This window comes from Panulirus ornatus, chromosome 2 (assembly GCF_036320965.1).
Source record: "Panulirus ornatus isolate Po-2019 chromosome 2, ASM3632096v1, whole genome shotgun sequence".
Classification (NCBI taxonomy): Eukaryota; Metazoa; Arthropoda; class Malacostraca; order Decapoda; family Palinuridae; genus Panulirus; species Panulirus ornatus.
Genome location: NC_092225.1, coordinates 104,016,256 through 104,026,212, shown reverse-complemented (window position 1 = coordinate 104,026,212; position 9,957 = coordinate 104,016,256). Strand labels below are relative to the sequence as shown.

The window sequence follows — 9,957 nt, the reverse complement described above, 5'->3', positions numbered from 1 at the left end:
AGTAAGGAATATATCAAACCAGGAACCACTTAGAAATTCCTCGTTGCCGTGTTTACATTAGCAGCAACATTGCCACTGACTCGACCACCTCAACAGCTCTAGAAAACTCCACTGCGAAGAGTTCCTACCCACAAACACTAACCCAAGGACGAAACCCCCTTGAGTAAACTGAGATAAGGAAAGGAAGGTGATCATATTGATATAGGAATAGCAGTACGACGCAGGTTAGCTTAGGTCCAGAGGTACCTGGTTAGCAAGGTGAGTGGCCAGTCCCCAGTGAGACATGCAACTTCGCCAACGATCGACCGCTTCATAAACACGACGTTGTTGCATTCAGCAAAAAGACTCAGGGGTTGGTGGGATGGGGGGGGGGGTGGTTCTCTCTCAATTCTACAGCATTACTAAGTAGGTAAGAATGTAGACGCGGATCAGTTTTATTTCCGCTAGTCACGCAACGATCTGAGGTACGACCAGGAAGGAGGGTCGTTCCGTATCGGGTGCTTATGAATTACGTCAGTGTTTGCACTGCTCTTGCTACAGCTGTTGCTCCTTCTGTTGGCGGCAGCTCTGTTGATGATTCTGTTCCTGGTGTAATTGTTATGTTCCTGTTGTTCTGACACCATAATTGTTACGTTCCTCTTATTCTGACATTATAATTGTTATGTTTCTGTTGTTCTGACATCATTATTGTTATGTTCCTGTTGTTCTGACATCATTATTGTTATGTTTCTGTTGCTCTGACATCATTATTGTTATGTTCCTGTTGTTCTGACATCATTATTGTTATGTTCCTGTTGTTCTGACATCATTATTGTTATGTTCCTGTTGTTCTGACATCATAATTGTTATGTTCCTGTTGAGCTGACATCATAATTGTTATATTCCTGTTCTGACACCATTTCTCATGACACTTTTCACACAACGTGTGCCTAAGCAAGGCACCGCAAGACACCAATACCACAGCTCCCTGTCCACATCCACAGACGTATCCATGGTTACCCCGGACGTTACACAAGCCTTGGTTTAGTCCACTAACAGCACGTCGACCCCTGTACACCACATCGTTCCAATTCATTCTGTCCCGTGCACGCCTTTCACCCTCCTGCATGTTCATGCTATGGAAGAAACATGCATCGTGAGTTTCACCTGCGATTTAGCTTTGGACAACAAAATCCTACTCGATATAGACTTCCAGGTTCATAATGGTCAATATCAAGCCAGTTTCCACCATAAGTCTACTAGTTTGGGCAGGTGTCGGAACGGTGGAGGTGATTGCCTCAGCGGTACAAAGGTTATCAAAGTCTACCTGAGTCGTTCCTGCAAAGATTGCTCATCATGGGACCTCCTCCATCAAGGTCATGGGCCCTCCTCCATCAAAGTATAACCAGTCAAGCACATCTTAGTCAGCAATGTTCCTTTTATTTGATAAAACCATTGAAATAGAGCCAAGTGTCTTCCTCCAAACTCGACTTGTGAATGACCCAACAAGAACTTTCTACTGTCCTTGATTTTTCTACAAAACTGTCTGCGTCTCCCGTCTACCGGACGGTCGAACGTATCGTGAGACAGATGATAGACAGGAACGTCACCAGAAACACCCCCGAAGTTCGACTCAATATCACCATTTACTACAAGAACAAGAAAACCAATGACTACATAATGAGACACAGCCTCACACGGAACACTGCCCCACCCCAGTCTACCAATATAGCTTACAGGTACTCCCACCCATGTGAAATTTGCACACTTCAAAACAACGTGAACTACATTGGTATTAACTACTGAATCATTCAACCGACGCCTAACAACCCACTTTCAAAACGGAGGTTCAAAATTACCCATGCAACAGCAAACATGATACGAATCTCCCTCGACCGAATCTCACAATGATACCCAAACACTGACACGATTCTAGACGACTGCAGAAAGCGGTCATGTGCATGAGAGAATGTAACCCCTTATTGATCATCAGAACTGAGTAGGTTAACCACTCGGCTATGCTGATCGTAATAGGAAAATAGCCATTCGATTATTAGTTATCGCTTGCCCTTCGTGTCAAGGCTACGAGTGTTCTATGAAAGTACTCATTCCTATACACAATATTCGTGTTCGCACACCTCCACGTGTGACAGCAAGTTTGGTAAATCAGCTGACTACTGGTTACTGTGAGCCTGACGGGATGTGACCATTCTAGACCCCGTTGGTCATAGACGTGAGACGAAGGATATTCGATAACTAGTCATCAAATAGTCATTTCCCGACCACATTTCCCAATCATGGCCATCATAGCTGCGTGGTTATTGTACCCAGCTACCACACTAATGGTACTGGGTTCGAATCCCTGGTGTTGTAGGGCATTGATTGTTCTAAGAAAGTGTGCGTTCATTTGCATTATCTTTGTGTGTATACATATTCGTGTGTGTGTGTGTGTGTGTGTGTCGTATTTTCGAAAGGAGTACCAAGGTTCGACATTGTGCTCTGGGACCCGTTGTGATCACACCACCTCGCTATGGCGTGCCGGTGGGTCACTATAAAGCCAGTCTCAGTACCACTCATGCTCACTGGTGGGAAACGTCACCCGAGCAATCATGCATAAAACCTCATCATTACAGGAAAATCAATCAATTCCGCTTCCCAGAGTGATTTTCTCGTTGGATAATTAGGGGATTTACCCGAAAACTCTTCCAAATACCTGAACAACCATCAGTTGACGAGGATAATTGCACTGCAATTAATTCATAATTCCTTTTATTTTCAGCTCCTCAGCTCTACGCTGGAGAAACTCCACGTTATAATGTCGACGATTACTTCCTTACCTCGTCTATTTCCAACGGAATTTTCCAATATTTTGTCCAAAAAAACATAATAATCACGAAACTGTACGATGATGACTCATGAATTATCATCAAAACAATAAAACAGTCGAGGAACTGCTTAATAATTCCTGTCCTTCATGTTACTGTCCACCTCATCTCTTATCAGATTACATGGGAAGGTCTTATGTAATCAGAAGGAGGGGAAGACATACGTCGGCCGCCAATACCATTCAGGGGATCTAAAACAAACGCAGACGAGGAATATGTCATTCCTAGGATTCTAATCCCTTTAACAAGCACGCGAGGCAAACCAGTGGAGGATTGCAGAGCTTACAACCAGTGGGAACTGAGACCCAACAGGTGCTGAGACCTAACTGGATCTGCGACCTGACTGTAGGAAGGGTCTGAGACCAAAAACAGTACACAGAGACCTCAACAGATCCGAGACACAACAGAAGCAGAAACGTAACAGGTACTGAGACTCAACAGGAGCTGAGAATCAGTGGGAGCTGAGGTTTGACAGGAGCTGGGAGCCAACATGAGCTGAGGCCGACCTGGTTTCTGGTCGAGTTCCAGAGATCGATGTGTTGGTAAGTCTCAAGGTAACTCGACCATCAGCTAAGGCAGTCAAGTTCAACCTAAGTTTCACGACGGTATGCAAGGCTGAGTGATGGTGTCAGTGTTAGTACTGTGACAACGATGTTGGCAGGACGGTGTTGGTGTCAGTGTTGTTACAGCTGCTGCTGATGATTGTTGTCAGGACACCGTTGGTGTCAGTGCTGTTACAGCTGTTGGTAATGATTTGGTCAAAACAGCGTTGATGTTAGTGTTGCTTAAGCTTCAGTTGATAATGTTGGCAGAACGGTGTTGGTGGTACTGTTTATATAGCTGGTACAGATGATGTTGGCAGAGCAGTGCTGGTGTCAGTACTGGTACAGCTGCTGCTGATTATATTCGCAGGGCAGTGTTGGTGGCAGCATTTCCAAAATTTTCCATTTCGTCGTAACTCTCATACCCTCACACATCGTGAATCGCAATCTTCTCTCTGATCACCAGTATGGCTTTCGTAAGGCAAGATCTACTGGTGATATTCTTTCCTACCTTACTAATGTCTGGTCATCATCCCTGAAAGATTTTGGGGAGTCATGTGCAGCTGCCCTTGACATATCTAAGGCTTTTGACGGAGTGTGGCATCCGGATCTCATCTCTAAGCTCCCCTCTTTTGGTTTCCCTCCCTCACTTTGCTCCTTCATATCTAACTTTCTCTTTGGTTGATATATCTCTGCTGTTGTTGATGCATCAGCCTTCCTCCCCTTTGTCCATCATTAGCGGTGTCACTCAAGGTTCTGTCCTGTCTCCTACACTTTTCCTCCTTTTCATCAACGATTTCTTTTCTCTACAAATAACCAAATGCACTCAATGCGCTGACAACTCATACTGCATTCCTCCACATCAGTTCCGCTTCTTCTCTCACTCTTTCTGCATCTCGTCTTGACACAACTTCCTCAGTAAACTCAGACTTGGACAGGTCAGTTCAGTAATGTAGACGAAATCTAAGTTTAATGCCTCAAGGACTCGGTTTCTACCCATCTCTCTATCGAAATTTCTTCACAACTTTCCTCATTCCTTTGACGGTTTTGTAGTTCCACCTCTTGACTCAATAAACATAGTTGGTATTACTCTAACATCCACTCTGTGTTGGAGACCCCACATTACGGGAATAGCTAAGTCTGCCTCTAAGAGACTGGGACTCAAGTTTAAATGTCGAAATTCTTTTTTTCTAAACAGTTGCTCCTTGTATGGTTTTAGCTCTGCATCCTTACTTGACAGAGTCGAAAGCGGTCAGACTTATAAACTGTCTATGCTAACTTCCAAACTTGACCCGCTTGCCCTGCTCCCGAGAGCTGACTGCCTGTGTGCCCCCACCGCTAGCTAGACCATACAATACTCGGCAAGCTGCTGCGTCACGTGATTACTGTGTGGCCATCGGCAACTCGAGGGTGGGCCGTTTTGATACCTATTTCTTTCCATACATTTCGAGGCTTTGGAACTGTCTACCTTCTCATGTCTTTCCCATTAACCATGACCTGCCGCACATTTTAAAAGACAGGTTTTTCACTTCCTCCAAAATTCGTAAATACTTTCCCTCGTCTCTTCTATTTCCCTTAGTTAACCTCTCTATACTTCAATTAAGGCTCGGCCTTGATGTGGACTTTTGACTGTGACTGGAACTTCCGGCGTTAGAGAAAAAAAACTCTCCAGCCACGTCCAGGATCTGAAGGTAGACTCGTCAAAATGTGTATGTAATGACGAAGAGGAGCTGGTGTGGGAGAAGAGGATTCACTTAAGTTTATGGAAGAGATGTGAAGATAAAGAAGAGAAGAAACGAATGGAAAAAACGAAAAAAAAGAGGAGGGAAAAGTAGAATGAAAAGAACGAACAAAAAGGGATTTTATTAGAAGAACAATAGAAAATAACGACACTAGTGGAGGATGGAACCTTGTGATCAGTGCCCCAGTCAGAAGGTGACCTTGTAAGTAGACTGTAGATACAGTTCACGGGAGGAGCCAGACTGGAGCAGATCCGCCCCACTGGAGACACAGGTACGGGTAATGGCTACAAATTACCATCATTAGCCGCCCCCGGACCGCCTAGCCGGTTGTCATGGCCGGTTAATTAGTGCAGGGGACGGCAGTGATGAACACAGCCCGACAGGTGAGGCTCCGGAATAAAAGAAGAGTTGCTTGTGTATCAGGGCGTGGCTGGGGGAAGCCAGGGAGGGAGGGTCGGCAGCGGGAGGGTGCGTGCGGTGGGAGGAGGAACAAGAGAGTGCGTAGGGTGGGAGGATGGAGCAGGAGAGTGCGTGGCGTGGGAGGAGGGAGCGGGAGAGTGCGTGGGGTGGGAGGAAGGAGCAAGAGAGTGCGTGGGATGGGAGGAAGGACCGGGAGAGTGCGTGAGGTGGGAGGAGGGAGCGGGAGAGTGCGTGGGGTGGGAGGAGGGAGCGGGAGAGTGCGTGGGGTGGGAGGAGGGAGCGGGAGAGTGCGTGGGGTGGGAGGAGGGAGCGGGAGAGTGTGTGAGGTGGGAGGAGGGAGCGGGAGAGTGCGTGGGGTGGGAGGAACCTGGTTACCATGGCTACCAGTTTGGGTCTTCATGAAATATTCTTCCATATTTTCCTCCTTATTTTAGAAGAAAAAATATGTTTTATATATAAGAAAATTACTTAATTCCTAGCTCAAAATGGGGCTTTCTTTAATACCACTAATTACCAAATTACTCTATCACTGGCCTTTTCTGACTTTCCCTCTTTTTACCAGAACGTCTCAATATTTTGTACACTGGACCACTCTTTAAGTCTAATGTGTAGGAAATTTATAGATTGACATGGTAAGTCAGAGATGCAGTCATGTCCACACACACACACACACACACACACACATATATATATATATATATATAAATATATATATATATATATATATATATATATATATATATATATATATATATATATATATATATATATATATATATATATATATATATATATATATATCCACGGGGAAAATAAAACACGATAAGTTCCCAAGTGCATTTTCGTGTAATAATCACATCATCAGGGGAGACACAAGAGAGAAATATAACAGTCAGTTGATATATATATATATATATATATATATATATATATATATATATATATATATATATATATATTTATTTATTTATTTTGCTTTGTCGCTGTCTCCCGCGTTTGCGAGGTAGCGAAATATATATATATATTCTTTCTTTTCTTTCATACTATTCGCCATTTCCCGCGTTAGCGAGGTAGCGTTAAGAACAGAGGACTGGGCCTTTGAGGGAATATCGTCATCTGGCCCCCTTCTCTGTTCCTTCTTTGGGAAAAAAACAAAAAAAAACAAGAGGGGAGGATTTCCAGCCCCCCCGCTCCCTTCCCTTTTAGTCGCCTTCTACGACACGCAGGGAATACGTGTGAAGTATTCTTTCTCCCCTATCCCCAGGGATAATATATATATATATATATATATATATATATATATATATATATATATATATATATATATATATATATATACATGTATGTATATATATATATATATTTTTTTTTTTTTTCTTTGTCACTGTCTCCCGCGTTTGCGAGGTAGCGCAAGGAAACAGACGAAAGAAATGGCCCAACCCACCCCCATACACATGCCTTGATTCAATCCACTGACAGCACGTCAACCCCGGTATACCACATCGCTCCAATTCACTCTATTCTTTGCCCTCCTTTCACCCTCCTGCATGTTCAGGCCCCGATCACACAAAATCTTTTTCACTCCATCTTTCCACCTCCAATTTGGTCTCCCTCTTCTCCTCGTTCCCTCCACCTCCGACACATATATCCTCTTGATCAATCTTTCCTCACTCATTCTCTCCATGTGACCAAACCATTTCAAAACACCCTCTTCTGCTCTCTCAACCACGCTCTTTTTATTTCCACACATCTCTCTTACCCTTACGTTACTTACTCGATCAAACCACTTCTTTGACAAGAAAATAGTGAAATTGGAAAAAATGTAGCTTAGACATTGAAGCTTATTGATACAGTGGTTGGATTGATGAGGGCTGCTGTTGACGTTTGTGTGGATGAATTGAACATTTCCTTTCCATAGCCGGAGGTTGAACCATTGTGTGGCATTCATTTTTTTCGTTTCATTTCAAGCTGGAGGTTTCAGTTTTCTGGGTTGTTTCTTGCATTTTTCACATGTATATATATGTATGTGTGTGTGTGTGTGTATGTGTGCGTGTGTGTGTTTGTGTGTGTGTATGTGTATATATATATATGTATATTATCCCTGGGGATAGGGGTGAAAGAATACTTCCCACGCATTCCTCGCGTGTCGTAGAAAGCGACTAGAGGGGACGGGAGCGGGGGGCCAGAAATCCTCCCCTCCTTGTATTTTTTTTAACTTTCTAAAATGGGAAACAGAATATATATATATATATATATATATATATATATATATATATATATATATATATATATATATATATATATATATATATATGTATATATGTATTTATATATATATATATATATATATATATATATATATATATATATATATATATATATATATATATATATATATATATATATATATATCTCCTAGACTGGCATATACATGGTCAACCATCTCTACATGTCTTGTCATTACCACAGACACCAGTAGAATAACACCATTGTGTCACCACCGTAAACATCAGGGATCGTCCTCCCATGATTGATTAGCTTGGCTATCATGGTTGATGTGGGGGATCTTAGCTTGGCTATCATGGTTGATGTGGGGGATCTTAGCTTGGCTATCATGGTTGATGTGGGGTATCTTAGCTTGGCTATCATGGTTGATGTGGGGGATCTTAGCTTGGCTATCATGGTTGATGTGGGGGATCTTAGCTTGGCTATCATGGTTGATGTGGGGGATCTTAGCTTGACTATCATGATTGATGTGGGGGACCTTAACTTACAGGAGGAAAGGCTCGTCTCTTCAGTGATAGCTTGTGAGTGTCGAGTCACATGTACTGGGTGAGGCTCCTCCCTGTTGTGATGGTTTGTGAGTTTGGTTCCTCCGCTACAAGCAGGTTGTCGCTACACCTACACAAGCAATCCTGGTGTACCACTACAGCTACGAGGCAGTGAAGCCTGTCTCTATGATGATGGCTTATGAGTTCGGTACCTCAGGTCTCCGAGTGAGGGAGTATCACATGGACTTACGAAGTTAGTCTCCTGAGGAAGGGTGGCAGGGACGGCCCCTGACAACACTTAGAAGTCGACTTGCGACACAACTTTAGTTAAGCTTCAGATCTTATACGTGTATTGAGGTTCCTGAAGGTTTCTAGTTCACCTGATATCCCCTCACTGAACCGTTCCAAGATCTTCCATGAACCACAAAGACACTATCTGATCCTCTACGAGTCCCGGCTGGAGCACCCTGCAACTCCACACACCACAACGAAACTTTCCCAACCAATTCAGATCTCGCGAGCCATTCCCACTGTATTCTCTTGCCACTCACGAGTGTGGGACGCTTGCCTTACGCATGGCATGACGGATTTACATCCTCAATAATTCAAAAACTTGTTTATACCAACTTGTTTATATCAATACACTGTTATATTTCCTTCCTGTAACTCCCCTGATGATGTGATTATTACAAGAAAGTGCACTTGGGAACTTAACGTGTTTCATTTTCCCGTGGACTCATATATATATATATATATATATATATATATATATATATATATATATATATATATATATATATATATATATATATATATATATATATATATATATATATATATTCATATATATTCATATATATACATACATATATATATATATATATATATATATATATATATATATATATATATATATATATATATATATATATATATATATATATATATATATATATATATTGGACAATCACATGTTTACCAACTTGTTAATATCAATATACTGTTATATTTCCTTCCTGTATCTCCCCTAATGATGTGATTATTACACGAAAGTGCACTTGGGAACTTTTCGTGTTTCATTTTCCCCGTGGACTCATAGGAATATATGTGTGTGTGTGTGTGTGTGTGTGTGTGTGTGTGTGTGTGTGTGTGTGTGTGTGTGTGTGTGTGTAAGATTCAGGGAATTTCACTGTGATTCACTCATTAGTGGTTACGTCACGAGCAAGATGTTACCTCAGACAAGGTTGTTGTGTTGTTACTGGACGGAGAGTTTTGTTAACGACCTTCACCCTCCGAGGGATCATTCATTTATCAACTCCTGATTGGAGGCTGCAGGAATCCTGGGGTTGTGTAATACTGATACTGCTATTACTACTACAGATACCATTACTACTACTACTATTACTACTACTACTACTATTATCATTATTGTTACTACTACTACTACTATTACTACTACTACTACTATTACTACTACTACTACTACTACTACTACTACTACTACTACTAACACCACTACTACTACTATTACTACTACTGTTACTACTACTACTACTACTACTACTATTACTACTACTACTACTACTACTAACACCACTACTACTACTATTACTACTAC

The 9,957-nt window shown here is 42.0% G+C and overlaps 1 protein-coding gene across 4 annotated transcripts in view; it reads left to right on the top strand.

The window, feature by feature from the left end:
* The window catches only part of LOC139759098 (uncharacterized), a 339,811-nt gene that overhangs the window by 152,802 nt on the left and 177,052 nt on the right, over positions 1–9,957 (top strand). The window lies entirely within an intron of this gene.